Genomic DNA, 8,076 nt, shown 5'->3' on the forward strand with positions numbered 1-8,076 from the left:
GTAAATCATGGGACATAGTGCCACCCTACGTCATCTTTGCGTACAATACAGCGGTACAGGAAACGACCAACATACACCGTTCCGCCTAGCTCACGGCTGCGAAGTAACCACGATGCTGGAGGCCATTTTGCTCCATCTGAATGACGACAGCCTTCCTACTGATGTTCACATCTTTCTGCTCCTCGCTGTAGAGGCTGTCAGCTGCAAAAAGTGCGAATGAACAACCAATAACGCCGGGTGAACACCGCTATAACCTCCGACTCCGTGGTGCTCCGTAAACAGCCGGAGACCGCGTGTGGGTCTAGGTTCCCATTCGCCAACTAGCGAAAAGCTAATGTGCTGATACTTTCGACTGTACCGATCGATAATGCCAGTTGGAAACTTAAACTCCGAGGTCACTGCGGGTGGATTTCAAACGTCGCGACGATCCTCGCTCGCTGAGGTGGTCCACGTGGCGAAGCCTTATTACGACCGGCAGATATGTTTTTTTTTTATTTCTATGCGATTTTTTATCCTAACTCTTTAAGCAGCGGTACGACACTTATTATTCGCTGCGGCCAATGACACAGCTCCCTCCTCGTCTTCGCTGCGTGCTGTTCTCGAGCGTGCCTCTCCCCAAACCAAAGAAGCTGAAGTGGAACCTGGGCAGCTGACGTTCAGCCGTTCGCCACATCAGGCCGCCTGTGTCTCAGTGGTGTTACTTCTTCTCTGGTCTTTGTCCATAAGCGTTTTTTACCCGTGTCATTATCACGTTGCAAGCGTCACTAAAATCTGGAAGCCTCTTCTTCCTCAAATTTCTCTTCCACTAAGCTTTTAGTGATGAGGAGGAGAGGAGAAAACATTTATTGTTGCACTGTACTGAATTGGTAAAGGGAGGTGTGGATGGTCGTTGACCTGGGTGGCAGTCTCTATTCCGGGACACCATTGGCTGCCGCCGCTGCCCGTGCTCTCTGGACCAGGGCCCACTGGGCCTCCAGGTCCGAGCTGGACAGGGCCGCCTCCCCGCCCTCCCTAGTTGACTGACTTATAACTGATATATTTGTAATTAACTGGCAGGCCCACACCATGTGGTATAGGTCAGCATACTGCCCGCAGAATTTGCACCTGCCCGTGAATGTCGGGTCCACGTGTTTTACTACGGCGGGATTTAGGAAAGACCCGGTTTGGAGCCGTCTGAGGTGGCACTCCTTGGTTCTGTCGAGACCCTTGGCGGATCCCGGGAGTACCCTCCTGCCGAGGCGTAAATGGTTTGTGATATCCGCGTAAGAGATTACTGCAACCGGTATGAGTGCCGCGGCAGAACCGGGGAATTGAGTGGAGCCCGGGGGAAGGAAAGCTTGGGCAGGCGCGTGAGCGGCCTCGTTTCCCTCAACCCCCTGGTGACCGGGCACCCATACTATCTGTTTTTTACTCCTAGCGGAATTCTAATTGCTCTCAAATGCCAATAGTATTCTGCGGGCGAGCGGCGCTATCCTACCCCGCACGTAATTTTGGCACGCCTGCTGCGAGTCCGACATTATGTACGCTTCGTCAGAGTGGGTGGCGGCCAGTGCAATCGCCACTTCCTCCAACATTAGCGCGTCGCTACTTTTTACCGAGAGCCCGTTCACCTGCTTTCCCTCGTGCACCACCGCAATGGTGCAGATGCCCTCCTCGGTTGGACCCGCTTTATCCACGTAGTATATGCCCGCCTTATTTCCGCAATAATTTTGAATAAATTTTGCCCTGGCATCACGCCTTCCCTGATTATACTCCCAATTCATGTTTTTGGGGAGCGGCTTAACCGACAAAATATTTTTCCATGCCTCCGGGATGTCGACTCTGCGTTCAGTGGTTGGGAGCAGCGCGAGATTGAGGTCCCGCAGGACTTGTCTGCCGGCGGTGGACACCGACAGCCTGGCAATTTGGTTTGTTCTATGGGCCCCAATCAGCTCCTCCACAGAGTTGTGGACACCAAGTTGGAGCAGGCGCTCAGTGGTCGCTTTGGCAGGGAGTCCTAGCGCTTTTTTAACCGCCGCTCGAATAATCGAGTTGACGTTCCCGCGGTCGCTCTTCCTCAGCTTGAGGTAGGGCGCCGCATAAACCACGCGACTGACAGTGAACGCCTGAACCAGGCGAACGGTTTCTTTTTCGAGAAGTCCACCATGCTTGCCGGATATCCTGCCAATCGTCCTACTAATTTGTTCGCAGGTGGACTTTATTTGTTGCAAGGCCGTCGCATTGTTATCCCGGTTATTAATTTGTAATCCCAATACCCGAAGTGTCTCCACCACTGGTATATGGGTGTTTGTTAACGTAAAGTTTCATGTTCTCAGCTGAGTTTTTATCTGTTTTAATGTGTAGAAGTTCTGATTTGTTCGGAGCACATTCCAGACCACACTCCCGAGCGTAATCTTGCACTACCGAGGCGGCCTCTTGGAGCGCTCCCTCCCTCTGCCCCACGCTGCCCCGGGACGACGAGATAGTAATGTCGTCTGGTTTGGTTGGTTTTTGGGGTTTAACGTCCCAAAGCGACTAAGGCTATAAGAGACGCCGTAGTGGAGGGTTCCGGAAATTTCGACCCCCTGGGGTTCTTTAACGTGCAGTGACATCGCGCAGTACACGGGCCTCTAGAATTTCTCCTCCAAAGAAATTCAACCGCCGCGGCCGGGATCGAACCCACGTCTTTAGGGTCAGCAGCCGAGCACCATGGCGTGGCGTACGCCATCCACGGCATTGAGCCTCTCTGGGAGGCCCATGAGGGTAACGTTAAAAAGCAGCGGAGAGATAACTGCTCCTTGAGGCGTCCCCCGGGTTCCCATCTCGATGGGCCCGAATTTTTCATTGCCAAGTCCTATAAAAGCTTTCCTATTGTCTAAAAAGTTTTGCACATATCTGAATGTTTTCTCGCCACAATTGGTGGCGTTCAAATTCTCAAGAATTTTGCTATGTTTAACGTTGTCAAGAGCCCCCTTCAGGTCCGGGGCCAAAATAGCTCCTTCCGCCGTGTTCCCGAAGGGGGGGGTCGATGACTTCCCTATTGATTTGGAGCAGCACGTCCTGCGCTCATAAATGTGGCCGGAAGCCGAACATTGAGGGTGGCAGCCGCTCGTGCTGTTACAAATAATTGGAGAGCCTTTGCCTCACTGCCGCCTCCATGAGCTTTGAGCTTACCGGTGCAGGACGTGAGAGATATTGGTCTCAAATTTTCTATGTTTATCCAAGGCGAACAGAGCAGAAGTTTAAGGTGGGCACTCCACGACTTTAGTGATGAACTATCCTTCCGCAGCGATCACAATTTTCAAGCAGAGAGCATATAAATAGGTCCCACAAACTTTAGTGTAAGGATCAGAACAAATGTTTCTCATCATGGCTGTACTGTAGCATGACACCATGAAAATTGGCTCGTGATTTGGCCCACATGAGTGTAGAAGCCGGCACAGACTCCTCCCGAAAAACGTTAGACAGCATTGTAGAGCATCCTTACTCTTGTATTCAGCTGGTCGTGCGGTATTACCTCAACTTCTTACTTTCTTTCGAGTGACCACTGCGGAAACCGACGCAGTTTTGTGGGACGATGACCTAGGCACTCGAATAGTTACTGCGTACTGCATAGACCGAAAGGAAAGTGCAATCATTTGCACTTTGCCTAACGAGGTTAATGAAAGGGCAGGCCATGCGGCCATCTTCACACCTATGGGTTCCTAAATAGCCCGAGCCTGAGCTTTTTCTTTGCACCCGGACACTAGGAGCGCATATTTGTTTTGAGGAATATAATTTCACGGCTATTATAAAGTGATGGAATCAAAGGAATATAGACGACTAATTTTAGTTCCGTGTTTCCTTCCCTGTAATGATGCAATAGACATTACAATACGTAGATGACCATGTGGTAGTCACATACGGAGCTAATAACACTTAAATTTTTTATCTCATACTGTTTCCGCTTCATCAACCGAATGATGGCTGGGAGACCAACGGTAGGTTTAGGACATCTAGGGCATGAAAGAAACTTCGGTATTCGATAAAAGCCCTGATACCTCGTTCATTATCATTCTGGCTTTTGAAGCAGGCTGGCGTAAGAGTTGTGAATTAAAATTGTGTACCAGTGATTTGCTGCTGTTTCTTTCATTTCTCAGGAGACATAAACCCACCTTTTACGTCACAGCTATCGTTTGGTTGATCAAACCCAAACAGCATTAAAATAAATTTAATTATAAATTACTTGTCGGTTGCACGGGAATACAAGGGAGTGATCCCTGCATACTAATGTCTAGTGCATCAGTTCAGAGAAAGCATACAAGCAAAAGTTGATGTCAGAGTCCTATAATTTAGTTGTTTCAGTATGTACAGAGGGCAAAACGCATGTCTAGAACACGCTCTGAGCGTGTTTCGGGAATAACACGCGATAACTTGCGATAAGATTTGGTAAAAAATGGTCTGGATGTAAACATGTGCTGTTACACTAATAGAATTTCATCGTCATTTTTTGCCTTCTTGGTCGCAGCGGCTTTGGGAGTTCCGGAACACAGAGTTTGGCTGTTCTAGGCATGTGTTTTGCCCTCTGTACTGAAGCAGCGTCTTTACTAATTGTGTGAAGGAAGTGACAGAAAGAAAATTATTACTACAGTCGTGTACTTCCATCTCTGTAAAAGTATGCATTGGTAGGTGTCAAAGTTCCTTCGTCTGTTGAGCGTCTTCCCCAACAGCACTGCCTATTTTGCGGCACACATCATGTAGAGTTATCATGCAGTGCGCACGAATTACTAAAACCTGTATTAGATAGTAGCCGATTTTCTAGGTAAGTGATCGTTGCAACTTCCTTTGGTGGCCTGAGCTGCTTCACTTCTACGGATACGTTGCCTCTAGATCTAGCAGCTTCAGTGAGGTGTCCCTTTGTTTGCCGGGCAATGTGCCCCTTGAGTGGTGTGCACAAGGGTGATGCAGTGTGTACGGGCTACTATCGCTCAGGTGAGTAAATTTGATGAGGGCCCAGTTTCGGGGGCTTCTTTTTCGTAGTGCTGTTTCACTTATAAATAGTTAGATATCAATAAGATGGGCACCACCTTTTAGCAGTGACCTTCTTCAGGCCTGTTGCTACACAAGGCAACTATCCTGGATATTCAACAGCCTCAAGACTCTGTTTCAAACCAAAGGCTGCACACATTGCACCCGATACTTTGGAATAGCAAAGGTATAATTGGTTCAGAATGTGCTCTGAAGCAGTGGTGACATGACTATTCTGGTCTTTCTGCTGAGCGGCAGCAGATTATCAAAGTTCTGTTGGACAATAAAGGCCTGTCTCCCTGCACCAACCCGAGCACCAAAAATAAGACTCCATAATAATGGTGTGCTTAAATTATAGCCTATTGATGCAGTGGTGCCAAACATGTTCTAGAGTAAGCCAGGACTCTTAGGCATGGCAGTCTCCCGCTTGCGTCTGACTTTCGAAGGCAACTTCGGACAGTTCACAAGAAGCGCAACATCTTTTACACATGTTTTGCGTTAAATTGACGTTCACAGGAAAATGTCGAGACGATAGGACAGAAGTGCACCTGCCCTGACTGATGCAAGATCTATCCCTCGAAGCAAGATCGATGCTGGATCGATTCCGGTCCAGCATAGGCGAGGGGATTGTGGTTCCTTGAGAAGAGAGAGCCTCGCTTCAGTAGTTTCCCGTTACTCATGAGCTGTAAAGCGGCATCTCGCTCTGTTCTCGACTCGTCGTGATGCTGTCACATGAAGGACAAAGAAAGAAAAAGTGAATGTCTTAAGGGATTTTACACGTTCCATTTTAAGGCGAAAGCCTTGAATGGCTCATACTGTCGTCCGTTAACAAAGCGTGTGACACGCGTTTCTTTGGAACTAAAAACGATAGGAGAAAACCACTGGTTGCCTCACAGGAGGAAAAAAAATGAACCTAGAAGCCAAGTTTGATGACTGTAGAGTAATTACTTAACTAGTTATAGGCAAAAATGGCGAAATTGCATCGAAATAGCGCGGTCGTCGATATAGCCACGGGAACGGCGTGTCGTCACTTCTACCGGAAGTATTCACGGCATAGTCTCCCCGGCTTTCTCTTGTCACCACTTCAGTTGCCAGTGTCCGCGAAATTTTTGTGTGCCTTCTCACTGGAAAATAAGCTCATTGCCATTTTCTCGTTTCCCAAAAGAATGACGTGACGCACTCCTCATTACTTTAGTAAAATACTAAAATCTGCACGAAAAGTAAGCGCTATCATGGCAGTTTGTTTGAACCACTTTACTGGAGAAAACTACTTCCTTGCCAGTGATCTTCAACTTACCTTGTAATCAGTACTAATGTCCAACGACCGTACTGTGATTGGAGTTTCGTTTTCTAGGCGCGCCGTTAATGACAACTGAACTGTTCAAGGAGCTTTGGTAGTATATATAGTTGTTTTCAAGTGGCTATAATTGATCCTTGTCCTCGATGACTAAGCCCCGATGCTAGCAAGCTCTCCACCAACCTGACCATATGTCAAAGGGACGGTGCACATACAACTCAGCCGACGTAATGCAGAACAAGTAGGCAATAAGATGACCTGATGTGCAGACGAAATGGACTGTTTGGAATGGAGAAGCCGAAAGCTGAACCTTGAATTCCATGGAATTAAAGCAATGAAGGATGAAAACCTGATTGATGAGATAAATAAGCTGGCAACTCTAAACAACCTGCCACAGCTTCAGGAAAGTGACATAGTCTCCACTCATCGCCTGCCCTCAAAGCAAGATAAGATACCTGGCATTATCTGTCGTTTCGCCAAACAATCAGTAAGAGACAAATGGTGGCAAAACAGGAAAACACTGTGCCAAGGAAATGACAGCATTTTTGTGTTAGAAAACCTGACAAAAAGGACACGTACTCTGCTTACCGAAACAAAGCTCTGGGCCAAGACAAATAACTACAAATACGTATGGCACAACAACAACAAGGTCTTGGTCCGGAAAACTGATGGGCAAAACGCGGTGGTCATTTCCTGCTCTAGTGACCGCGACAAACTTAAGCAACAGATCAGCTGAACACAAAGAACACTATGGCACCTACTCACTCTTATGTATTGCCACACACTTTCAACCATCACTTAGGTACAGCGTTTTCGAAGGCTTTCAAATGTTTTCACTTAAACATACGTTCTTTTACTCGCAAGGAACATGACTTACAACTCTTTTTTGAGCAAACAAAGCAATCCTTTGACGTCATTATGCTGACAGAGACTTGGTGTGTTGACGATGTGAACATCTTTCGGCTTCCATTGTACAATACTTTCTACCTGAATCGATCAACAGGTCGTGGTGGCAGAATATGCACCTTGGTTAAAAAGCCGTCTGCATGTGAAATATTGAACCAGTTTTCAGTAATAACTCATGACTATGAATTTTTATCAGTGATACAAAACAATACTGTTTTCGCTGTTTGTTATCGCCCGCCGAATGGTTCCGTTACATCATTTTTGGAGTTCTTAGAAACTTTTCTCGTCTTTATAATTGAAATCAATTTCAATTTAATTTATGGCGGAGACATTAACATTAACATGATGAAGAATGATTCACCAAAACTTAAGTTAGATACTCTCTTGGAGATAAATGCGTGTTGGAATACTATCAGTCTTCCTACCAGAGTGACCGAGAATTCGTCATCTTTAATTGACGTATTTATTACGAATTTAAGTTCTGATGTCATTAGCGCTGGCGTCTGCGCATCGGATCTCAGTGATCACTTGCCGATATATTTATGTTTCAAGGGTCACGTACGAAACAAGGAAACAAAGACAAACCATTTCATTCAACTAATAACAGATCAGACTCTTTCTATTTTTTGTGAGAAGATAGCTCAAACATGTTGGGATACTGTATACGATCTTAAAGACGCAAATTTGGCTTACGAGGCTTTTTTCAGCCTATTGAAAGAAATTTATGACATTAGCTTTCCTTTTAAGTGCATTAAACAAAAAAGAAAATACGTAAACCATGGATTAGTGCAGAGCTATCTGCCAGAATACGGAGAAAGAATGCATTATACAGTGAATTTATAAAGACAAGAGACCCAGAAATATGTCAGGCTTTTAAAAAAATTAAA

The sequence above is a fragment of the Amblyomma mixtum genome, chromosome 7 (assembly GCF_055824585.1).
Source record: "Amblyomma mixtum isolate Tamu chromosome 7, ASM5582458v1, whole genome shotgun sequence".
Lineage (NCBI taxonomy): Eukaryota > Metazoa > Arthropoda > Arachnida > Ixodida > Ixodidae > Amblyomma > Amblyomma mixtum.